We start from the raw sequence: 27,360 nt of genomic DNA, 5'->3' as shown, positions 1-27,360 counted from the left end.
ATGGTTGTGGACGATCTGAGCCACAAGTCAGCTAGATCTTCTACACCAATGACATGTATGAAGATATCCGTGGATTCTCCACTTGTGAGCTTGATCAGGGAAGCTCGGGCAGAGGGTATGTGTCAGGAGAACTGGAAGCTTGAGAGGATTAAGGGTGAGAACACCCAGTTTGTGCAGGATAGCAGGGGATTATTGACCCGTTGCGGCCGGGTCCAGGTTCTGATGTTTGGGTGGGTCAGACAGATTGTGTTGGAGGAGTCTCATAAGTCTGTTTCTCTATTAACCCGGGGGACACCAAGATATACTGAGATTTGTGATTGAGTTACTGGTGGTCGTGCATGAAGCGAGAAATCACTTGGTACGTAGAGAGGTGCATGACCTATAGGATGGTCATGGTCGAGCACTAGAGGTCGCATGGAAAGCTGCAACCACTAGAGGTTCCCATGTGGAAGTGGGAACATATCACAATGAATTTTATCACCAAGCTACCGAGGACGACGAAGGGCTTCGACACTATTTGGGTCATCGTGGATCGATTGACCAAGAGCACCCACTTTTTAGCAATAAGGGAGAGTTCATCGGCCGAGAAGCTGGCCGACGTGTATATCTGTGAGATCATTGCTTTCCATGGGGTGTCGGTCTCAATTGTCTCACACCGCAATGTTCGGTTCACCTCCCGTTTTTGGCAGAAGTTCCACGAGGAACTAGGCACGCGGCTGCACTTCAGTACAACCTATCATCCACAGACGGATAATCAAAGTGAGCGGACCATACAAACTCTTGAGGATATGCTGAGACCTGTGTTATTGATTTCGATGGGAGTTAGGACTCCTACTTACCCCTTGCAGATTTCTCCTACAACAATAGCTTTCACTCCAACATTGGTGCTCCACCTTATGAGCTTTTGTATGGACGGAGATGCCACACCCCGGTCTGTTGAGGTAAGGTTTGTTACAGGGTGATGGGACGGATCGAGGTGGTCCTGCAGACTACCAAGATGATTTAGCAGATCAGACAACGGTTGCAGACCGCACAGAGTCAGCAGAAAAGTTACGCAACCGGCGCCGATCTGAGTTGGACTTTCAGTTCGGTCACATCGATCTGAAGGTCTCACCCTGGAAGGGTGTGATTCGCTTCAGGAAGAAAGGATAGTTGGGTCCCCGATACATCGGGCCATTCAGGATCACTTCCAGGGTTAGCAAGGTGGCGTATAGACTAGATCTCCCAAAGGAACTCAGTCAGATTCACAACACTTTTCACGTTTCACAGTTGCGAAAGTGTATACCGAATGAGGAGGCGGTAGTGTCGTTAGATAATATTCAGGTTGATGAGCACCTGAATTACGTGGAGAGGTCGTGGCCGTTCTTGAGAGGAAGGTAAAGGTTCTATGGAATAAGGAAGTACCTCTAGTAAAGGTACAGTAGGAGCACAGGAGCAGATCCGAGTGGACTTGGGAGCCGGAGGCAGAGATGCGGGAGCACTATCTAGAATTGTTCGCCACACCAGACTTTGAGGATGAAGTCTAGTTTAAGTGGGGGAGAATTGTAACACCCCAACTCCAAGGTATAATATTATTCATTTTATTGAAGGAACTCGGCGAGTTGGAGGCCCCAACTCTTCGTGTCAAACCTACTTATCCCGCGTGGTTTTGACTCCTACTCAACGAGTTAGAGGACCCCGACTCGACGAGTAGAGGCTGTGCAAGGAAACCATAATTTTTAGGGTTTTCCCCTATTTAAAGAGCCTTAAATCCTCTCCCCAACCTCCCTTACCAGCCTATCATCCAGAAACAAACCCTAGCAAGCTAACTCTCCATTTTTGAGTGTGTGAGGCTAAAAGAGTATGTTTTGGTGCATTTCTTGAAGATATTTGAAGACTTAGAAGCTTGGAACAAGAAGGAGCCTGTAGATCCAACATCCACTTCATTTTGGCATTCATTTGAAGGTAAAAAGTATTTACCTTGGCTTTCCATTTCTTAGATCTTCTCTTATGCATGAATATGGTCATTTTTGGGGCAAAATGCGGTCATTCTTGGATTTGAACTTGTCCAGAAGACATGGTCTCAGATCTGGACTCCTCTAGGTCCCAAATTTGGAATGATATTAACTTTATCTAGTACTAAGGATTGACCAGTTTGACTTCTGAGGGTATTTTAGAAAATTGGGAATTATGGAAGTGGTCCTATGGTAAATATAGGTGGTGGAGTTCATGGCTGCGATTCGAGAGTTTGAAATTATCACTACAGTTCGACATCTGTGAGGTGAGTTTTCCTCACTATACTCAAGGGTCTAAGGCACCAAGGTCGACCCTTTTTGGATTGTTATCTTGATATGTTATGCTAGTATGATATGTTAGATCAGTATCTTGGTAGATAGGATAGTATTATGTTGTTATGATCTGTTAGATCAATATCCTGGTAGATATGATGATGTTATGCTAGTATGATCTGTTAGATCGGTATCCTGGTAGATAGGATGTTATTATGTTGCTACGATCTGTTAGATCGGTTTTTCTGTCTATAGACTGTTATGTGATTATCTGATATGTGCACATGTTTGATTGGTGGTTGAGGCTTATCTGCTTTGTGTGAGGGCCAACAGACATGGACATTTCAACCTAATGGTTGTGGGCCGTGAGTATTCCATCCCAATGATGATTGGACTCGTAATATCTGGGTATTCCAACCCAATGGTTGTGGGCGTGGGGTATTCCATCCCGAGGATGACTGGACCCATAGTATGTTGGCATTCCAACCTGATGGTTGAGGGCATGGGGTATTCCAACCCGATGGTTGACTGGACCCATAGTATGTTGTTTATGATTATATGTGTATTGTTGTGTGTATGGGTATTTTGGGGGAACTCACTAAGTTTCGTGTAGCACCTGGTTCCCGGTATGTACTCCTTGTAATTAACATTTTTAAAATTATGCATTTTTGCCTTGGACTCAACGAGTAGGAGCGGGATAAAAAGCGGGGACTGAACTTTGGACTCAGCGAGTCGGTTCTCGGACTTGGAGAGTAGACCCTGCTTGGGTAAAAACCCTAATTCGGGTGTTTGCACCCTATTTAAACACTCTAACTTGGCCTCCTTTGTCCCTAACACTTCCAGAGAGCTGAAGAGCGAAACCCTAGCCCCCATTTTGTTCTTGAGAGTGATTTTGGCTTTATGAAGAAGGTTTGGAGCTTAAAAGAAAAAGAAAGAGGTTGTAGTGTGCAAGGAGGGGAAGTAGATCCGGAATCTACACTACAAGAGGCTTCCATTCAGCCGGAGGATTATCGGTTTAGCAGTCAGGCGCTCAGCAAGCAGATTTTCAGCAGCTACTTTCGAGGTGAGTTACCTTCCAGTAGCAGTGGATCTACGGCCACAATGCTAGCCCACTAGTAGGAGTTGTATTATTAGATGATTGTCTCTGTGATATTCATCTAGGGTTGCTACTACCTGTGTTATGTTTATGTGCTAGTATGATATGATGCTATGTGCTAGTGACAGTAGGGGAGATAGTCCTCGGTTTACCGGTCAGTAGAGTCGAAGGGGTGGTCATGCCCAGCCATGCTAGATAGATTATGTGATATGTGTTATATGGTAGTAGTAGGGGTAAAATACTCCCCAAGATCCGGTCGAGAGGACCGAAGTGGAGACCAGCACCCAGATATGCTAGTTAGTATCCGGTCGAGAGGACCGAAGGGGAGGCCAGCTGTAACGCCCGCAGATCCGGGCAAGTCAATTTAGAGGCAATAGGGGTCGAAAATGACTTTTCGACAAAATATTATTTAGAATAAATAATCTTAATCAAATTGTAGAATATGTCACAAGGTTTCCGTACATATAAAGAACGTCGAAATCCGAGTTATAACGAAGAAGTTATGGCCCGCCGAAGTTTTACGGCAAAACCGGCACGGCACCGGAAGACGTAAATAGTGAATTTACGATAGAATACTTTTTAGCCTTATCAATCTAAACAAAAGTCGTAGAATATGTTAAACTAAGAGCGTTGATAAAAAGAACGCCCAAATCTGACTTCGTATGAGGAAGTTATGATTTTTCTAAGATTCGGCTTAGTAGTGTACAACCCGAAACTCGAATTTTAGTTCGAGCGGTTTTTGGCTTACGTGAAATAAATGAGAGTTGAAGATCTCATTAATAGGAACTCAACGGTAAAAAGACAGATGAAAACGGAGTCCGTATGAAGGAGTTACGAATTCTTCGCGGTCATTTAACAGTCTAAACGCCTCGTACTGTTAAATTTAAGATCGGTCGAGAATTAGCCGACGGAGTCAAAATGAAAGTTGTAGATATTATTTTTACCTACGCGTGGATATAAAGAACGTCAAAAACGGAGGTCGTATGTGAAAGTTACGGATTTTAGAAGTCGGAAGTGTGTTGTGCGAAAATGGGTGATGTGACACAATCTTGGCCATTGCTTTCTCCCCAAGTCTTGCCACTAGATGGTGACATGTGGCACCAAGTTCAGCCATTTTCACCCTATAAATACCACCTCTCCCACCCTCATTTTCTTCACACCTTTCCCATTCTTTCTTCTCTTTACTCTCTCTCTAGAACCTCTCTCTAGCCCCGAAATCCCCCGAAAAGCCTAGGGAACCTCCCTAGCACGAGGCGGAAGCCCCGGAGTGCTCGACGGCTCCGAGAAGAAGAGATTTTCAGCTCGGAAACGCTGCTCCAAGCAAAGCCTGGTTTTCTATAAAACCCGCTGTAAGTGAGCTACGCCTACGCTATTTTTAATATAGTTTTTATTTAATTATATTAACGTTATTAAGAACATATAATAAATACTTGGGCTATTATTATGGGTTATATAAGTATTTTTTTTTACGCTTATATAATAGTAATAATAGCTAGACTATTAATTAGTCTCGGCGAATAATAGACTAAAATCTATTGGTGATAATACTAGGTTTCGTCGAAAGAAATTATTTTAAAGTAAACGAAGCGCTGTCCGAGTACCGAGTCACCACCTTCTCAGGTGAGTGCATAGTCCCTTTCATCTTACACATAGATATGAAGTATTTTATATAAACTACGTGCTATGTGTGCATATTATCTGAATACTTGCTGTCTATGCTGGATGAACGTTTTATACATGTTTTAAAGGATTTAAACTGTATACGTATTTTATATATATGAATATGTTGGGTATGATGATGGGTAGATAAATGATGAGAGATAGAAGATGATGTGAGTATACATTGGCAGCTATAGACTTAGTGCCTATGGTACAAACACCGGTAGCTATGGACTTAGTACATGTTAGACGTGGTAGCTATGGATTTAGTACCTGTTGAACATTGGTAGCTATGGACTTAGTACCTATTAGATAAAGAATGGTAGCTATGGATTTAGTACCCGATGAATAGACTATAGCAGCTATGGAATTAGTGCTTTATGAACGAACATTGGCAGCTATGGATTTAGTGCCAGTCCTAGAACCCTGGAAGTAAGGGACTTCGGAATAAACGAATGAAGAATAGATGACTCTTAGGATAAATCCTTAAAGAGTAAAAAAAAGATAACGGGGATGGGTAATTGGGTTGATTCTTTGATTGAACATAATAATTATATTATTGTGGGTTGAAAACCCTATGTACTCACCAGGTTTCCCAACCTGACCCACTCAGTTTATTTATATCATAGGTGTTGATACGAAGTCACTTTACACTGAGAGATTTAAAGAGATGTAGATCACTAGTGTAAATACATGTAAGTTCTGTTTATGCTTATGTTTCTGTATTAACGATGACATCCCAAACGTTTTAAGATGAATAAAAATACGTTTCTTCGAAAATGTTTTAATAACGTATTTATCGTGTTTTTCTGGGAACAAATTCCGCAACCTTTTTATAAAATGAAGTACTCTAATTTTTATAAAGCATAAACAAAATCGGTCTTTTCTGGCCGTGAAAATGGGAATGTCACAGTTGGTATCAGAGCATTAGTTTAAGCGAACTAGGAATATGGATTTATTTCTAGACTTAAACTTAGAATGCTAAGCGATGATTGTGAGGTGTGAGCACTAGCTTATTTTAGGAATTATGCCTAAAATGCTTTTATGTGCTAAATACTTGTGCCTGATATGCCGTTAGTTGTTCGGATCTATGGTCTGTTGCCGACCGGATCTGGAAACCTTATGTGTTTAGGATTCTAAACGTACGACTACGATATTAGAACTTGCATATAAACGTTTCGGAGTGATAAGGATGATTTAAGACGTCAATCCTAAATTAAGATCTAGATTCACCTTATTCGGTGTAGAGATCAAGATGGCAAGAACCCGTAGCGGAAACGTAAATGCGAATGGGAACCGAAACCAACCCCCAGTGGTTCAACAAATACCTGTTGTTGAAGAAGTTGCACCTGAGCCAGTCACCATGGCTGGAATTCAAGCCATGATTCGGGCTATGTTAGCTGAACAAAGGGAAGAAATGAGACAAATGTTGAACAGGGACGAACCTACCGTACATGTTGAACCGACGGAGCCAGTTCCCGAGCAATCTGAGGAAGGGAACTACAGCCGCCAAGTGAGTCAAGTAGGGACTGAAGGTGAGCAAAGGGATGGCCCAGAAGGGAGAAACAACAAGGATGGGCGGATGTACAAGAATTTCTTGGGTGCGAAACCACCAAGTCTCTCAGGAAGCCCGAAGCCGGTTGAGATTATGGATTGGATCTCTGAGATGGAGATGGTGTTTGAGAGCTGCAGCTGTAACGAGAAATAGAAGACTGTCTTCGCAGTAAGACAGCTGAAAACTGGAGTATTGAGCTGGTGGAAGCTATTGGCAGATACGATGCCACGAGGAGAAGCCTTAAGGATGTCGTGGGAAGAGTTTTTGGAACAGTTGAAAATGCAATACTGCTCGGAGATAGATCTGATAGACCTAAACAACGAGTTTCAGAACCTGAAGAAAGGAAAGATGAGTGTTGATGAGTATGCCACCGCATTCACCGAGAGGATGAAGCTATTCCCTTGCTTGGTGCCTACTGAACTCTCCAAGATTGATAGGTTTGCTAACGGGCTGCCCACTGACTTTGGCCCAATGGTCAAAATGACAACTACCTTGAAAGCAGCTGTTAGGGCCGCTAAGAACGTAGAGGCTCAGATAAGAGAAAAGGTGGGTCTAGAAAAAGATAAGGTAGGAGAGAAGCGGAAGTTTGAAGGATCTTCGAGGCCGAACAAGGAAAGCAAATTCTCAAAGTTTGGAGGAGCAAATGGAGGTGAAGCAAGATGGTGTGATAGATGCAAGAAGAAGCATGGTGGAAAGTGCAACGAAGAAGTGACTTGTTACAAGTGTGGGAGGACTGGTCACTATTCCAAAGACTGCACGCATAATGACAAAGTATGCTATGGATGTGGAGGCAAGGGGCACATGTCCAGAGACTGCCCAAAGAAAAATAAAGCAGCAAGACCAGAAACGCCACCAAGGCCAAGGGCATTTCACATGATCCTCGACGAAGCAGAGAACCATGCGAGGAATCAAGAATGAGGACTTCTTACCCGAGAATCGGATTATGCAGTAGTCATAGTTTCGTACGATGTAGCCTAGTAGAGGCATAGTCTAGGGTGAACTTGAACACCTATGTAATCGTTTCAAGAAATGATATAAAACCTTCGTTTTGTTATCTGATGTGTTGAATGATTGTATGAATTGTTGCATGGTGACTTGGGAAACTGCGGGACAATACTTGGGACGAGTATGAGTAGGTGTGAATGGTAGTAGAGGCCTATACTACCGGAAGCACAGGACTCACACTTGGATCAGGGAAAGTCACAAGGTTACCAAGAAGCCAGTAATTGATTTCGTTTTATTCAAGTATGCCGTTACCATTGTTTCGGTAATGACTAAGAAGATTGTTGTTATCCCAACCCTAGTGGTCATGTCACATTGAGTCCGACTACGATGAGTAGGTTACGTGGTTCAGAGAACCAAGTTTGATATAGCGTCCGACTTAAACCAAACGATTAAAAATCAAAGCGACCAATAGAAGTATCGGCTCGACGCTAAAGAAGTTGGTAGCTAGAAATGCTACATGTTAAAGTGTGATTATATCACATTAGAACGTGAAGGAAGGCATAGTTTATTTCAGAATTTAACTCTAAAAGACCTAAGTCTAAACGAGCATCACATGATGATACGTCGTAATCTGGAGTCTAACCTGAAGAAGATAGCAGGTGCACAATTAAGTACTACTTACAGACAATAAGTCTAAAAGATAGACTCGAAGGAATAAAGAAGTTATAATTATTACCTAGGATGAAGAGATGACGTATGGAGTCATTATACGAGCCCTGTTTCGTTGATGATTCCGGGACGTAATCATCCTAAGGGGGAGATAATTGTAACGCCCGCAGATCCGGGCTAGTCAATTTAGAGGCAATAGGGGTCGAAAATGACTTTTCGACAAAAGATTATTTAGAATAAATAATCTTAATCAAATTGTAGAATATGTCACAAGGTTTCCGTACATATAAAGAACGCCGAAATCCGAGTTATAACGAAGAAGTTATGGCCCGCCGAAGTTTTACGGCAAAACCGGCACGGCACCGGAAGACGTAAATAGTGAATTTACGATAGAAGACTTTTTAGCCTTAGAAATCTAAACAAAAGTCATAGAATATGTTAAACTAAGAGCGTTGATAAAAAGAACGCCCAAATCTGACTTCGTATGTGGAAGTTATGATTTTTCTAAGATTCGGCTTAGCAGTGTACAACCCGAAACTCGAATTTTAGTTCGAGCGGTTTTTGGCTTACGTGAAATAAATGATAGTTGAAGATCTCATTAATAGGAACTCATTAATAGGAACTCAACGGTAAAAAGACAGACGAAAACGGAGTCCGTATGAAGGAGTTACGAATTCTTCGCGGTCATTTAACAGTCTAAACGCCTCGTACTGTTAAATTTAAGATCGGTCGAGAATTAGCCGACGGAGTCAAAATGAAAGTTGTAGATATTATTTTTACCTACGCGTGGATATAAAGAACGTCAAAAACGGAGGTCGTATGTGAAAGTTACGGATTTTAGAAGTCGGAAGTGTGTTGTGCGAAAATGGGTGATGTGACACAATCTTGGCCATTGCTTTCTCCCCAAGTCTTGCCACTAGATGGTGACATGTGGCACCAAGTTCAGCCATTTTCACCCTATAAATACCACCTCTCCCACCCTCATTTTCTTCACACCTTTCCCATTCTTTCTTCTCTTTACTCTCTCTCTAGAACCTCTCTCTAGCCCCGAAATCCCCCGAAAAGCCTAGGGAACCTCCCTAGCACGAGGCGGAAGCCCCGGAGTGCTCGACGGCTCCGAGAAGAAGAGATTTTCGGCTCGGAAACGCTGCTCCAAGCAAAGCCTGGTTTTCTATAAAACCCGCTGTAAGTGAGCTACGCCTACACTATTTTTAATATAGTTTTTATTTAATTATATTAACGTTATTAAGAACATATAATAAATACTTGGGCTATTATTATGGGTTATATAAGTATTTTTTTTTACGCTTATATAATAGTAATAATAGCTAGACTATTAATTAGTTTCGGCGAATAATAGACCAAAATCTATTGGTGATAATACTAGGTTTCGTCGAAAGAAATTATTTTAAAGTAAACGAAGCGTTGTCCGAGTACCGAGTCACCACCTTCTCAGGTGAGTGCATAGTCCCTTTCATCTTACACATAGATATGAAGTATTTTATATAAACTACGTGCTATGTGTGCATATTATCTGAATACTTGCTGTCTATGCTGGATGAACGTTTTATACATGTTTTAAAGGATTTAAACTGTATACGTATTTTATATATATGAATATGTTGGGTATGATGATGGGTAGATAAATGATGAGAGATAGAAGATGATGTGAGTATACATTGGCAGCTATAGACTTAGTGCCTATGGGACAAACACCGGTAGCTATGGACTTAGTACCTGTTAGACGTGGTAGCTATGGATTTAGTACCTGTTGAACATTGGTAGCTATGGACTTAGTACCTATTAGATAAAGACTGGTAGCTATGGATTTAGTACCCGATGAATAGACTATAGCAGCTATGGAATTAGTGCTTTATGAACGAACATTGGCAGCTATGGATTTAGTGCCAGTCCTAGAACCCTGGAAGTAAGGGACTTCGGAATAAACGAATGAAGAATAGATGACTCTTAGGATAAATCCTTAAAGAGTAAAAAAAAAGATAACGGGGATGGGTAATTGGGTTGATTCTTTGATTGAACATAATAATTATATTATTGTGGGTTGAAAACCCTATGTACTCACCAGGTTTCCCAACCTGACCCACTCAGTTTAATTATATCACAGTGTTGATACGAAGTCACTTTACACTGAGAGATTTAAAGAGATGTAGATCACTAGTGTAAATACATGTAAGTTCTGTTTATGCTTATGTTTCTGTATTAACGATGACATCCCAAACGTTTTAAGATGAATAAAAATACGTTTCTTCGAAAATGTTTTAATAACGTATTTATCGTGTTTTTCTGGGAACAAATTCCGCAACCTTTTTATAAAATGAAGTACTCTGATTTTTATAAAGCATAAACAAAATCGGTCTTTTCTGGCCGTGAAAATGGGGATGTCACACCAGCAGCCAGATATGCTAGCTAATATCCGGTCGAGAGGACCGAAGGGGTAGGTCGGGCACCCAGATATGCCTGACAATATATGTATGATATGTGGTTATGTGGTATGTGGTACAATGGAGGAACTCGCTAGGCTTCGTTCTTATGGTTTTAGTTGTTGTTTCAGGTACCTCTTCAGCCAAGGGGAAGGAGCTAGTGCGGTAGCGGCATATCACACACACGCTCTTGTTGTTCCACACTATGATACATTCTGGGATTTGTACTCTGATATTATTATGATTTATGTTTTGGTTTATAGACATGAGACATGTTTTATTAAATGATATGGTCGAATAATATTTTGTTACAAACGTTTTGCAAATTACTTAATTAAAAATGAAAATTTTTGCCCGTGTTTGGGGCGTTACAAGTTGGTATCAGAGCCCTGGTTTGAGGGATTCGGACACACCTTCGGGGGTGTCTGAACTCAAATCGATGGATTAAGGAATTTCGGAAAAGAAAAAGTTATAAAGTACTAAGTAAAGAGTTTTAAGAAAGAAAGAAGTGTGTGATGTGCGCGACCGGCCAAGCTCAAGTAAGTATTCCCCAAAGTACCCATACAAGTTTATGTTATGTTTAACAGTTTCGGTAGAACAACATGTTAGAATAGGACTAAGGATCTAGGAGTGATGCCTTATGTGCTTGCTTTATGTGCTTCAGCTTATGAGAATTGCATGCTAATAATGAGTAGACATTAGTAGGACAGCCTATTTAGGTTATGCTTGGTAGTATGAGTGTAGCATTATATGCTAGTTCAGCTTCTCACAATGAGGACAGATTTGCTTGAGTAGTTTTCCTGTGTCCGAATGTTGCTTGCTTTGTGCTTAGTAGAACTTTGAGTGATGGGAGTTAGTCATTAGGTGAATACGTCACGTCACATATGATCAGGGTTGAATAATCTCAGAGTGCTGGATTTGGACCTATTGCGCAACTCTTGTTTGAGTCTAACCGTTGTAGGGACGAGTATGTTACTCGAAGAATTATCTAAGCCTCATCACATGTGATGGTATTCAGGTAATGGCTAATTGGCATTACAATGAAGCCTTCAGCAGCTGAGGACCGGTTTGGGTGGAGTCAGAGATTTTCCCTAGGGCAAGCCTAGAATGGGAATAGTAGTGATTAGTAGTAGTGAAAGGGATCTGGTGGAGTCGAGGCAGTCCTTAAAAAAGGTACGGATAGATGTGAAAGGTAGTATGGGCCCGTACTACTGAAAGCAGAGGATCCGTAACCGAACTAAGGAAGACCGAGACAAGACCAGGGAACTTGAAACAGATGTAATCCCTTTAGAGGTATCAGTATCACTAATGGTTGCCTGTGTGTATTGCAGAATGGTGGTACTACGTCAGAGGCCAGCGGGTGGTAGTTTTAGAGAGGGATCGGGTTTGGGATCAGGATCCGAGCCATTAGATGAGAGGCTACGCGAGTTCATCGCGTCAGAGATCACCAGGGGCATCCTTGAGTTGACCCCCATCATTTTCGGATCGATCAAGGAAGGGATAGTCGAGCTGATGGAGGACCGCCTCAGGGCATTCAGGAGTGACATGGCATCTGGCTAGTCAGGATCTCGCACACTGTCCTTTAAGGACTTCAGGGGCAGTGGTGCACCGGATTTTCATGGGGCGAAGGACCCCATAGTTGCCAGGCGATGGATTGCAGACATTGAGTCTGCACAGTTGACTAGCTTCTGCCCCGAGGGGTCAAAGGTGAGATTTGCAGCAGGATGTTTGAGAGACCGAGCTAGAGATTGGTGGGAGTCTTTCGGTGACTCGTTGGGAGCCTCGGCTGTTGAGGCTATGACCTGGTCGAACCTTGTGACCAGGTTCAAGGCAGAGTTTGCGCTGGCTGTCGAGCTTTAGCAGCTGGCCAGGGAGTTTTTGGATTTGAGGCAGACGACAGAGACAGTGGCGGAGATCACTGCCAAGTTTCGGCAGAGGGCGTTGTTGGTGCTCCAATACGCGGGTGATGAGGATATGAGGAGGACCCACTATCATGACATGCTACGAGCTGATATTCGGGAGCATGTCAATTTTTCAGCTTGCCCTACCCGGGGCCGCTGCAGGAAATTTGGCAAGACGCACGAGGGAGCGTGCAAGTTGGGATCGTCAGGCTGCTATAAGTGTGGCAAGTCAGGGTACTTCAGCAGGGATTGTACCGTCCCTGCACCTGTGATACAGACGTCTGAGTTGCTATGTTTCCATTGCAACTAGAGGGGCCACAAGAAGGCCAGTTGCCCCCAGTTGACAGCAGCATCGGCACCAGTAAGGTCGCCAGCTCCAGCAACCCTGTGGATCACTGATGGCCAGCAGGCAAGGCAGAGGCTCCAGTGGAGAGGAGTCGGGCGTTTCAGCTGACTACCGAGGAGGCACGCGCCGCACCCGATGTGGTGACGGGTATGATTCTTTTCCTCTTTTATTTATATGATGTTATGATATTGATATGTGCTCTGTGTTTATGCATTAGGATCTTTCCATGTGAACGATATCCCAGTTCAGGTGTTGTTTGACACGGGTGCCAGCCGATCGTTTGTTTCTCTTGCGCTTAGCAAGAAGTTTACTGAGTCTTCGGGCATGTTGGATTTCCCTCTAGATGTAGAGATTGTCGATGATCGATCGGTGCTAGCATCAGTAGTGCTCAGGGATTGTGTTCTAAGGTTGTTTGAGGAGTGCTATTTGGTGGATTTGGTTCCCATTCCATTGCGTGGGAACAAGGTGATCATAGGCATGGACTGGTTGAGCCCTAATGTGGTGGTGATAGATTGCGCACAACAGCTGGTGTGGATAAGGACCCCAAGTGGGGGAGAGTTGGTGATCCACAGCGAGAGGCCACAACGTGGACCCACAATATGTTCAGCAGTGAGAGCTAGGCGCTACGTTTAGCAGGGTTGCGCGGGATATGTCGTGTATGTTATGGATACCCGGGAGGCGGGTAAGGCGACGGTGAGCGAGGTTCTAGTGGTGCAAGACTACGCTTATGTGTTCCCGTAGGAACTTCTTAGAATACCTCCGGAGTGATAGGTAGAGTTCAGGATCGACCTAGTCCTTGGTGTGGCTCCGATAGCCAAGGCACCGTACCAGTTGGCTCCTCCCGAGATGTAGGAGTTGTCTACGCAGATGCAGGAGTGTTAAACAAAGGATTCATTAGACCAAACAGTTCACCCTAGGGAGCCCCGATTCTATTTGTGAAGAAGAAGGACGGGTCGCATCGGATGTGTATAGATTATCGGGAGCTGAACAAAGTAACGGTGAATAACCGTTACCCACTCCCGAGGATTGATAACCTCTTTGACCAGTTACAGGGAGCATCTTGGTTCTCCAAGATCGATTTGCGTTCAGTTACCACCAGATGAGGGTCGGAGAGGAGGATGTGCAGAAGACCGTGTTTCGGTAGCGTTATGGCCATTATGAGTTCGTGGTGATGTCGTTTGGGCTCACCAATGCTCCTGCCGCGTTCATGGACCTCATGAATCGCGTGTGCAGACCGATGTTGGATAGGTCTATGATAGTTTTCATTGATGACATCTTGGTTTATTCCAAGACGCAGGAGGAGCACGAGGAGCATCTAAAAGAGTTTTTGGAAACCCTGAGGAGGGAGAGCTTGTACGCTAAGTTCTCCAAGTGCGAGTTTTGGTTGCGCGAGGTGCAATTCCTTGGGCACCTTGTCAACCAGAACGGTATACTGGTTGACCCGGCCAAGATAGAGGCCGTGATGAGATGGGAGGTTCCGAAGTTTCCATATGAGATTCAGAGTTTCCTAGGTTTAGCGGGCTACTATCGGAGATTCATTCAAGACTTCGCCAAGATAGTCGTACCCCTGACATGGTTGACTAAGAAAGTCATGGTCTTTCAATGGGGGCCTGAGCAGTAGGAAGCGTTCAAGGTTCTAAGACAGAGATTGTGCGAGGCGCCAATCTTAGCCCTGCCATAGGGTGTGGAGGATTTTGTGGTATATTGTGACGCGTCCATTTCGGGGTTGGGCGTGGTACTGATGTAGAGAGGGCACGTCATTGCCTACGCTTCGAGGCAACTGAAGCCTCACGAGGCGAACTACCCGACGCATGATTTAGAGTTGGGGGTGGTGGTCTTCGCCCTCAAGATTTTGCGACATTACCTCTATGGGGTTCGGTGTACCATTTACACGGACCACAAGAGTTTGAGGTACCTCATGGATCAGCTGAATTTGAACATGAGGCAGCGTCGGTGGCTTGATGTGGTGAAGGATTAGATTGTGAGATCCTTTACCACCCAGGGAAGGCCAATGTGGTGGCTGATGCACTTAGCCGCAAGGCGATGCCGATCAGGGATATTTGCATACGGATGATAGTGGTGACTCTACTTTTGGAGAGGATTCGGGAGGCCCAGCAAGAGGACCTGAAGGAGGAACATCGGAAGAGTGAGCGCATAGTGGGTCAGGTTTCCTCCTTCGACTATGATAGTATGGGATTATTGACATTACACCGCAGGGTGTGGGTGCCATTCCTCGGAGGCATGCGCCAGATCTTGATGGAGGAGGCGCACAAATCCCGATTCTCCATTCATCCCGGGGTGACGAAGATGTATAGGGATCTTCGTCTGGACTATTGGTGGCCCTGCATGAAGCGGCATGTGGCTTGGTACGTCGAGCGGTGCTTGACTTGTAGGAAGGTCAAGGCCGGGCATCAGAGACCGCACGACAAGATGCAGCTGTGGATATCCCGTTGTGGAAATGGGAAGATATTACAATGGATCTTATCACGAAGCTTCCCAGGACCGCGCGAGGAGTGGATTCTATATGAGTCATCATGGATCGTTTGACCAAGAGCGCCCATTTTATCCCGATTCAGGAGAGCATCTCAGCCGAGAAGTTGACCGACATCTATATCAGGGAGATAGTGGCGCGACACAGGGCACCAGTATCAGTGATTTCAGACAAAGATGTGTGTTTTACTTCCAGGTTTTGGAAGAAGTTTCATGATGAGTTGGGCACTTGTCTACATTTTAGCACTGCCTTTCACCCGCAGACGGATGGTCAAAGTGAGCAGACCATCCAGACTCTTGAGGATATGTTACGGGCATGCGTGCTAGATTTCGGTGGTAGTTAGGATACCTATCTTCCTTTAGCTGAGTTCTCATACAACAACAACTACAACGCGAGTATTGATCGTCCTCCCTTCGAGATGTTGTATGGACGGAGATGCATGACCCTGATATGTTGGGGAGAGGTTGGCCAGAGGGTCATGGGAAGCACCAAATTGGTGCTCCAGATGACAGAGAAGATTCAACAGGTCCGGAGCAGGCTTCAGACTGCTTAGAGTCGGCATAAAAGTGATGCTGATAAGCGTTGTTCAGACTTGGAATTCCAAGTCGGGGATATGGTTCTTCTGAAGGCGTCGCCATGGAAAGGCGTCATCCGATTCAGAAAGCGAGGAAAGTTAGGCCCAAGGTACATCGGGCCATTCAAGGTTGTAGCCCGGGTGGGCAAGGTGGCGTATAGGTTGGACCTGCCAACCGAACTCAGCCAGATCCACAACACTTTCCACGTCTCTCAGTTGCAGAAGTGTTAGGTGGATGACTCGGCAGTGGTGCCTTTGGAGGATATTCAGGTCGATGACAGCCTGAATTACATCGAGCGGCCTGTGGCAATCCTCGACAGGAAGTCGAAGGATATGAGGAACAAAAGGGTGGAACTCGTGAAGGTGCAATGGCAGCACCGGAAGGAATCAGAGTGGACTTGGGAGCCGGTGGAAGAAATGATGGAGCACTACCCCGAGCTGTTTCAGGATCGAGCAGCAGACTTCGAGGACGAAGTCTAAGATAAGTGGGGGAGATTTGTAGCACCTGGTTCCAGGTACGTACTCCTTGTAATTAACATTTTTAAAATAATGCATTTTTGCCTTGGACTCGGCTAGTTGATGGACCAACTCGCCGAGTAGGAGCGAGATAAGATGCGGGGACTAAACTTTGGACTCGGCGAGTCGGTTCTCGGACTCGGTGAGTAGACCCTGTTTGGGCAAAAACCCTAATCTGGGTGTTTGCACCCTATTTAAATGCTCTAACTTGGCCTCCTATGTCCCTAACACTTCCAGAGAGCTGAAGAGCGAAACCCTAGCCCACATTTTGTTCTTGAGAGTGATTTTGGCTTTGTGAAGAAGGTTTGGAGCTTAGAAGAAGAAGAATGAGGTTGTAGTGTGCAAGGAGGGGAGGTAGATCCGGAATCTACACTGCAAGAGACTTCCATTCAGCCGTAGGATTACCGGTTCAGCAGTCAGGCACTCAACAAGCAGATTTTCAGTAGCTACTTTCGAGGTGAGTTACCTTCCAGTAGCAGTGGGTTTACGACCACAATGCCAGCCCACCAGTAGGAGTTTTATGATTAGATGATTGTCTCTGTGATATTCAACTAGGGTTGCTACTACCTGTATTATGTTTATGTGCTAGTATGATATGATGCTATGTGCTAGTGACAGTAGAGGAGATAGTCCTCGGTTTATCGGTTAGTAGGGCCGAAGGGGCGGTCATGCCCAGCCATGCTAGCTAGATTATGTGATATGTGTTATATGGTAGTAGTAGGGGGTGAAATAGTCCCCAACATTCGGTCGAGAGGAGTGAAGGGGAGACCAGCACCCATATATGCTAGTTAGTATCCGGTCGAGAGGACCGAAGGGGAGGTCAAAACCCAGAAATGCTAGCTAATATCCGGTCGAGAGGACCGAAGGGGTAGGTCGGACACCCAGATATGCCTGACAATATATGTATGATATGTGGTTATGTGGTACAGTGGAGGAACTCACTAAGCTTCGTGCTTATGGTTTTTAGTTGTTGTTTCATGTACCTCTTCAACCAAGGGGAAGGAACTGGTGCGGTAGCAGCATATCACACACACGTTCTTGTTGTTCCGCACTATGAGACATTCTGGGATTTGTACTATGATATTATTATGATTTACGTTTTGGTTTACAGACACGAGACATGTTTTATTAAATGATATGGTCGAGTGATATTTTGTTTCAAACGTTTTGCAAATCACTTAATTAAAAATGAAAATTTTTGCCCGTATTTTGGGGCGTTACACTTCGGGCTTATAGTTTCAGCTTTGGTTTCAGGTACTATAGATGATCGCGGGAAGGCGAAGGCCTGATCGTACAGTTCCTCATATTTTTTGATTTTGATTTCTGAAATTCTCTGACATGAACTATTTTGAAAACACTTTGTAATAACTAATGGTTTTTAATTTGTTGAAAAAGTTTTAAATTGACTTGAATTTTGTGGATGTTACAGAAGGTGAATGAAGATGAGTAAATGTGAAGAATGAAGATGAGAAACTATGAAGAATGAGGATGAGCAACGTGCATCTGATGGTGTAATGCATGAAGTTGAATTTCTTATACCTTTCATGCATCAAAAAGCAATTTAAGGTATCTATCTCACCTTCCCTAATACCTAATCACATTCTTATGAAATTATTATTAACATTTTTCACTTGTCTTTTAAAGCCTACAGTCAAGAAGAGGTAATGGGTATTAAGAACTTACTTAAATTGTATTTTTTTTTATGCAGGAAAATAAACTGGAGATGGGTATTAATAAAATTAATAAAGAATAAACATGGTTGTGATAATTTAAGGTACAAAGCATGCATGTGTATGTGTGTGTGTGTGTGAGAGAGAGAGAGAGAGAGATTTTTTGTTAGATTTTTTTTATAGGAAAAGAACATCATTGGGTGATTGTTGTTGGCTAATTTGGTGGTTTAGTGATTCGGTACATGTAAACACAAAACAAACATACACGCCACTAAAGAGAATAGTAACTGTATCTTTTTGTTTTTTTGGATGTTGTTGATTGCTTTGGTACATGTAAACACAAAAACACATACACACACAAGCACAATTTCACTACCTGAATATATTTTTCCTGGATTATTGATGGTTGTGTTGCATATAGATTAAGAGGTACCTGTAAACACCAAAGAAAAAAAACGACACCACTAATGAGAGTTAGCATATATGAAGGAGTTGAAATAAAGAGAGATAAAGATCTATTATTTCATAATTATTAGATCAAGTAATGCTTTAAATGGGTGTATACATGCATTTGGCTATCTACCTTTTAAAATTCAGTCTTTGACCAAATCCTCCCTACTATCCTCCCTAATAAATAAAGAACTTTTTGTCACATGTCATCCTCTCATTCATTTGGATACATGTCATTTTCTAAAATTTTTAAATTTTCTATTTTCCACTTATCATTTTATTGTATTTTTATTTTATTAAATTAAAATTTCACATTTAATATGTATGGTAATATATATGTAAGGTATTTATTACAAATGGTTTATATATGTAATGTATTCAATACATTAGAGTTTCAATAATTTTAATAATTCAAATTTTTCTCATTTTTCTTATATATTCAAACCATTCAAATTGTTAAAAATTCATATTAATTTTTTTTTTTAAAATAAACTCATGTAATACATCGGTCTCACACCTAGTTTGCATAATAAAGAGTAATATATATATATATATATATATATATATATATAGAGAGAGAGAGAGAGAGAGAAACAGAGAGAGACTTAGGTTCAAATGAGAACAATTATATAATTAAGAATGCAAAACACAAATCTAGGCTACTGTGACATCCCCAAAATCACGGCCAGATAAGACCGGTTTGTTTATGCTTTGTTTAAAAATCAGAGTAACATTTTAAATAAAAGTGTTGCGGAATTTGTCCCAAAACAATAATATGATAAAGATTTATCAAAAGCATTTCCATAGAAATGTATTTCATTAAAAGACTCGGGATGTCATGTTCGTACAGATCCAAAAGCATAAACAGTACAATACAAGCCTTACTACATTATTTCATATCTACAGGCCTATATCCGTAATCCCTCGTCCAAACATCATATATATGCTCAAGCGCCACTACCTGTAATACATAAAACTGAGTGGCTCAGGCTTGGGAGCCTGGTGAGCACATAGGGTTTTCAACCCACAATAAATTAGTTTATTAACTTCATTAAATTAAACAAACCCGATTACCCGTTCCCGTTATCCTCACATTACGTCCCTAAGCATCTATCATAAGGGACCTATCCTAAGGATTATCATCGGGATGGACATTACTGCTAAGGGGATTCCTTAGCAACAAATGTCCTTAAGGCAACCATGTGGAGGATGGAGTACATCTGGTGAGCACACGGTTCAAATAAACACACAGTTCGAATAAACACCTACAGGTTGCGAGCCTGCTAGTGTTCCACTGGACTGTCTAGAATAGTCCGTGGTCGTCATCTATACTCTGCTAGATGACTGGATCATCAATAACATCTATAACGAGGCCTCTCATTATTTTATTTTGTCACACAACAACTATTTCATCCACCCATGTTTTACCCAACACATTTTGTAGATATAAAATACATATACGGTTTAAATCTTTTAAAACATGTATAAAACGTTCATCCAGCATAGATAGCAAGTATTCAGATAATATGCACACATAGCACGCAATTTATATTAAATACTTCATATCTATGTGTAAGCTGAAAGTAACTATGCACTCACCTGAAAAGGTGGTGATTCCGAACTCAGACAGCGCTTCGCTTCTTAAAAAGAATTTTCTTCGACGAAACCTAGTATTATTACCACTAGAGTTTAGTTTATTATTCGTCGAGACTAATTAATAGTCTAGCTATTATTATTATTATATAAGCATCAAAAAATACTTATATAACCCATAATAATAGCCCAAGTATTTATTATAAGTTCCTAATAACATTACTATAATTAAATAAAAACTATATTAAAAATAGCGTAGGCGTAGCTCACTTACAGCGGGTTTTATAGAAAACCAGGATTTGCTTGGAGCAGCATTTCCGAGTCGAAAAGCTCTTCTTCTCGGAGCCGTCGAGCACTCCGGGGCTTCCGCCTTGTGCTAGGGAGGTTCCCTAGGCTTTTCGGGGGATTTCGGGGCTAGAGAGAGGTTCTAGAGAGAGAGAGTAAAGAGAAGAAATAATGGGAAAGGTGTGAAGAAAATGAGGGTGGGAGAGGTGGTATTTATAGGGTGAAATGTGGCTGAACTTGGTGCCACATGTCACCATCTGGTGGCAAGCCTTGGGGAGAAAGCAATGGCCAAGATTGTGCCACATCACCCATTTTCGCACAGCACACTTCCGACTTCTAAAATCCGTAACTTTCACATACGACCTCCGTTTTTGACATTCTTTATATCCACGCATAGGTAATAATAAGATCTACAGCTTTCATTTTGACTCCGTCGGCTAATTCTCGACCGATCTTAAATTTAACAGTACAAGGAGATTATATTGTTAAACGTCTGCGTAAAATTAATAACTTCTACATACGGACTCTGTTTTTGTCTGTCTTTTTACTGTTGATTTCCTATTAATGAGATCTTCAACTCTCATTTACGTTGCGTAAGCCAAAAACCGCTCGAACTAAAATTCGAGTTTCGGGTCGTGCACTGCTAAGCCGAATCTTAGAAAAATCATAACTTCCTCATATGAAGTCAGATTTGGGCGTTCTTTTTATGGATGTTCTCGGTTTAACATATACTACAACTTTGGTTTAGATCACTAAGGCTAAAAATCCCTTCATCGTAAATTCACTATTTACGTCTCCCGGTGTCGTGTCGGTTTTGCCGTAAAACTTCAACGGGCTATAACTTCTTCGTTATAACTCGGATTTTGGCGTTCTTTATATCCTCAGAATCCTTGTTTCGACCACTACAACTTTATGTAGAGATATCGGGCTTATCTCACACTTTAATTTTGATGCTTATTTTTATTCTTTATTAAATATATATTTATAATAAAGTAATAAGCACACAAATACACATAATTCACACAGACTTAGAATATTTCATATTTATTACATCAAAAAGAGTTACAATAGTTGACCTAGACTATTACATCATCTAAAAATGCTTAGCCCCGAAACCCGAGCGTTACAGCTACATATATACATATTTTTTTTGCCCAAAACCCTCATGTGTACAGACGCAACAAAAGAATTTAATAATCATACGTGAATATAAACCACCACCATGGACTCCAGGGTCGGGCATGTTGAATAGTTGACATATCCAAAAACTCCCTGGCCAAATCAAGCTGCCTCTTCCGTATCTCCTTATCCCCCGCATACTGGGGTACCAACAGTCATCTCCGCCATTGTCTCAGTCGTCTGCCTCATATCCAAAAATTCCCTGGCCAGCTGCTGAAGCTCCACAGCCGGCGCAAACTCAGCCATGAATCTGGTCATGAAATTTGACCACGTCCTAGCCTCGACAGTTGGGGCTCCCAACGAGTCACCAACCGACTCTGACCAGTCTCTAGCTCTATCCCTCATACATCCCGCAGCAAAGCGGACCTTCGACCCTTCCGAGCAGAAGCTCGTCAACTGCGCATACTCAATGTTTGCGATCCATCTCCTGTTTTGTTTCAAACTTGAATAAAACAGTTGAACCTAAGAATTTTTTTGAAGCTTCTACTGATTCGAATTGGATAACTGCAATGAATGAGGAAATGGAAGCTTTATATCGAAATAAAACATGGAAAATTACAAATTTACCCTCTAATCGTAAACCCATTGGGTGCAAGTGGGTGTATAAAATTAAATACAAATCTAATGGTGAAGTAGAAAGGTATAAAGCTAGACTTGTAGCTAAAGGATATAGTAAAAAAGAAGGTATATATTACGGGGAGACTTTTTCTCCTGTAGCTAAAATGGTTACTGTTAGGGTTGTTGTTTCTTTAGCTGTCAATTATTCCTGGAAATTGTTTCAACTTGATGTTAATAATGCTTTTCTTTATGGGAATTGATGAAAAGGATGTTTTACTGAGAAATATAACCGATTATCAAAAACTTATAGGCAAGCTGATTTATTTAACCATAACTAGACCTGATATTTCCTTTACTGTTCAAACTCTCAGTTAATTTATGCATTCTCCAAGAAAATCTCATTTGGATATTGCTATGCGTGTGTTAAGATATCTAAAACAAAATCCGGGTAGAGGTATTAGTTTTAAAAAAAAAATCAAAAGCCTGGTTTGTGTGCATATGTGGATGCTGATTGGGCTAAATGTATTACATCTAGGAGATCTGTTACAGGTTATTGTGTGTATTTTCGAGATTCAGTAATATCTTGGAAAAGTAAAAAACAAGATACTGTTTCCAGATCCTCTACAGAATCTGAATATCGGGCTTTGGCTTCAGTTACTTGTGAAATTATGTGGATTATAAAACTTTATTATGATTTGGGAGTTAAAAATTTGTTTACAGTAAATGTTTTTTTGTGATAATGATTCTGCTATTAAACTAACTCTTAATCTTGTGTTTCATGAAAAAACTAAACATTTTGAAGTTGATGTTCATTTTGTTCGAGATAGAGTGTCAAAAGGAATTTTAAAAATTGTTAAAATAAGATCAGAACTTCAAAGGGCTGATATTTTTACTAAAGCTTTATCTTCAAAACAACATGATTTTTTATGTTCTGAAATGGGGTTATATGATCCGTTTAAGGTTGAGTAATTCATTCTCAATGTTTATCTTGAGAGGGGGTGTTAAAAGTATATGTTTATGAGCAAGATTAACATTGAGAAAGGGTTGCTTTACTTGGGTCATAACTGTAAGGTTTAAAGGTGTTTTAGTTTTGGGTGTATTGTGTATTATCTTAATAGCGCAATATTGTGTATTATCTTAATAGCGCAATACTGGAGCTCATTTGAAAGAACTTGGAAGCATGCACGGATCTTTATATTACGGGTTTAGTTTAATGGGTTGAACCGGATGTATATATAGGTGGTTAGTGTAATAGATTAGGTTCTTAATAGGTGAGCATACACTTAATCGAGTCTCTTCATTCTCTCATCTTCGTCTTCTTTAGATTAGGGTTTTAGTTAAATCCAGTGTTCTTTGTTCTGATTAAATGTTTAGTTGGTAAACTCTGTAATCTATTCTTGTTGTCTATTTTGTTTGAGGGTGAGTGTTATGTAGTGAGATTTTGATTTGTAAGTTTCCTGAAAACCAACTGGATCTTATTAAAAAAAATCTGTTGATGTCGTGATTAGATTTGTTGTCTGAGTTTTCATCATTTGAAGTTTACAAATGAAGTTCAACGTCAAAATGGAGTTAAAGATGAATTAATATCAATTTTTAATAATCTTTTACATTATTTGACACAACAAATAATCATTTTTGAATTATAGTCAACTAAAAATGAGATTGTTTTGGTGTTTGGGTTATAACTCGTTAACTCGTTTGCCCAAAACTATAGAGGGAAATGAATGCAAATTCTTATGAAACATAAAAGGATTGGTTTAACTAAGGTTGTCGAAATGGGGATCTTACCCAATATCGTTTTTTATTTTGGAAGATCGGAAAATCCTACCAGAATGAACTTATATTAAAATTTACTGGTAAGCTCTTGGATGTAAACTATATATTATAATTTGATATCGATTAAAACACCAATATAGAGTTAACTTCAACTTTTTAAAATGAAGCATGATTTTTGTTGTTGTAAACCATAAAAATAAGAAAGAAAACATGTTAATTACAAAAAGAAAACAAGATCATTATGATCTACAACTAAAGACTTAAGATCACAAATGAAAAATCATGATTGTAACTACCTTATAATTTGAGATGAAATGATGAATTGATGATGATCTATGAGGATTTGTAAATTACAAAAAGAAAACAAGATTTTAATTTGAATGGAAGAATTTTTGAAGCCTGACTATATAATAAAACCAAATAGATGAGAACGAATCGTGTTAAGATCTGAAAATTATAGTCGAAATCTTAAGATCCCATTATAGATCTTGTTCAGTCAGATCCTAGTTAGATCGGGATCGTTTTTTGCTTTTAAAATCTTAAAATCATAAGATCTTACCATCAAAATCTGGATCTCAATAACTATGAGTTTAACTCACCAATATTGACTTTTATTTTTTTTAAAAGAAATAGTTAACTTATTAAATAAGATTGAAATTATCAATAATGATTAAATGTTATATCACTTATTTGTATCAATTATCAATTTACCACCTAAAAATGTCTTTTATATAACATTTATCAAGTTATTATATTACTCATGAGAAGCAATCCCTCTCTATTTCTTATTTTTGTATGCTATCACTATCATATTTTGAATGACTAAAGTCATACTTTTTATCAAGGTTGCAAAAATCGTTCGACGTTAGCTAGTCGGTGGACTGGGGTCAAGGGATTAATCGGCTAGACGGAGATTAATTGGGGGATTAATCGGTTATCATTAATTGCTAATTTGTTGAATTTTAGAAAAAAAAATATATGATTAATATCATATCAAAGTTCGTAAATACCACTAATATGATAACAAAATAGGTTAATATGATTAATACAACACTAATCATGCCTCAAATAGTTTTCATTGAGATAAAATTGTTTCAAAATGTTAAAAATTCATCGTTTTATATAGGGGTGAGTAAAGACCGAACCGACTAAAGAAAAACCGACAAAACCGCAATAAACCACAACCGAAAAACCGAAACCGATGCAAAAACCAATGGTGCGGATTAAATTTTTGCAAAAACCGAAAGTCAACGGTTTGGTGTGGTTTCTATCCAAAAAACCGGTCCACCAAAACCGAACCGCACCGCAAGCGTGTATAGTAATAAATCAATCAATGTATATTATATACATGCTATTTAAAACACTTATAAACGATAATATATTTATTATATGTTTATTTTGTGTTTTTGTAAGACTATATGGGGTGCAAAAGAAATGTTCTATTGTTAGCTAAACGTACTAATCTATTACATGTAATAAGCTTGTAACAAATTATGTCAAAATCAACCACCTTCAATTATTAATTAGTTTCTAAGTAGTCACAAGTTATATTTTAAGCGACTTACAATTTTTGTTTATGTATTTTTGTTTTGAGTTGAAAATGAATGATTAAAAAAAAAACAGCACAATAAAAACTTACATGCATATGGTTTTCGGTTCTTACAGTTTTAAAAAACCGCACCAAAAAACATAAAAAACTGCACCAAATTCTAAAGATGGTTTAAAACCGAAACCGCACCGATACAGACCGAAACCACATTTAAAAACTGAAAAACCGAACCATTGCAAAACCGCACCCAATGGTTTTAAGAATACACAAACCGCACCATGCAGTTTGCGGTTCGGTTTGGCCTTAAAACCGCACCTGCTCACGCCTAGTTTTATAATGTTTCACTCATTATGTATGTATGGATTAATCGCTAGGTGCCCTCTAATCGATCAAGTAACGCCTAACGATTAATCGGAGATTAATCGGGATTTTTACAACATTTTCTATACGATATTTTTGCTCTTCGTAATGTAACTTTTAATTTAGTACATCTAAAAAAGTTTAAAGTAATATATTGTAAAGAAATTGTGTTGAAGCATATATTTATATTTATTCCAAAGCCAGTAGCGGTCTTATAATAAAAAGAAGAGATATTTCCGATCTATCCTAAAAATGTTTGCACCCAAATTTCGTAATGCTTTAGATTTTTAGTGGTCCATGGGTGAAGCTACTACGTAAATGGTGTTTCAACTTAAATAGTTAAATGGTGCATGTTTTTCAATGCATATGGTCAAAACCTTATATCAACGAATGACATAATCTTTAAATTGATGTGTAGGAAAATGGTGGCCGAGTACAATGATGAAGTCGTGAAACTATGTAGACAATTGATGAAAGTTTTCTCTCTGAACCTTGGATTAGAAGAGGATTATCTTCAAAACGCATTTGGAGGGGATGAAATCTCGGCTTCATTGAGAGTTAATTTTTACCCAAAATGCCCTCAGCCGGATTTGACTTTAGGAATCTCACCACATTCTGATCCAGGTGCTATCACCATTTGCTGCCTGATGATCATGTTTATGGCCTACAGGCTACAAGTCCGTAAAGATGATGCTTGGGTCACAGTTAAGCCAATCCCCAATGCTTTCATTGTAAACCTTGCGGATCAACTTCAGGTATTGCTCTATATCTGTATATGAACTCACACACATTTGTTTATATATGATCTTTATTTGTTCTGTACTTTGGTTGAGAAATTAAAGGTTCTAAGCAATGCTAAATACAAGAGTGTAGAGCATCGTGTGATTGTTAATTCAAATGAAGAGCGAGTTTCATTAGCCTTCTTCTACAACCCGAGGGGAGATGTTCCTATTCAGCCAGCCAAGCAGCTAGCTAGTAACAGGCAATGAACCTGCCTTGTACCATTCCATGACTTGTAATGAGTATCGTACTTTCATCAGGTTAAATGGTCTTCATGGGAAATCACAAGTTGAGTCTCATATGCTTATTCCATGTTAAAAAACTTTCATATTAATTACTTTTAGTGTGGACTCAGGACTCTTGCGCGAATTGGATGACTTCTATATATGCCGTATTTATTTCAACATGTATGATAAATTTAAAACTACTTAATTGAATATATAAACTGGTTGCATCCATTTTTTGTAGGAAAGTAATTCTGACTTGGTCATGTGCTGACCAAGTTTGGAGGAATAAGTGACTTAGTGGTCACCCGTTTTGTGGAGCACATGCAGATGGTAGTTTTTCGCTTATTTAGTTATTTCATTTCTTTTAAATTGATGTACGTTGTTCTCTTTTAGTGAGTCAGTGAATAAAAAGATAAACAGGGAAGATTATTCCTCCATCTTTAAACTCTCTATACTGTGTGTTTGTGTGTTTA

At 40.4% G+C, this 27,360-nt stretch overlaps 1 pseudogene; it reads left to right on the top strand.

The window, feature by feature from the left end:
- LOC145016125 (jasmonate-induced oxygenase 2-like) lies at nucleotides 1-26,978 on the top strand (annotated as a pseudogene).
- The last annotated feature ends 382 nt before the right edge of the window (nucleotides 26,979-27,360 follow it).

Source organism: Lactuca saligna, chromosome 9 (assembly GCF_052625555.1).
Source record: "Lactuca saligna cultivar CGN05327 chromosome 9, ASM5262555v1, whole genome shotgun sequence".
Taxonomy (NCBI): domain Eukaryota; kingdom Viridiplantae; phylum Streptophyta; class Magnoliopsida; order Asterales; family Asteraceae; genus Lactuca; species Lactuca saligna.
This window is presented reverse-complemented; position numbering and strand designations above follow the sequence as displayed.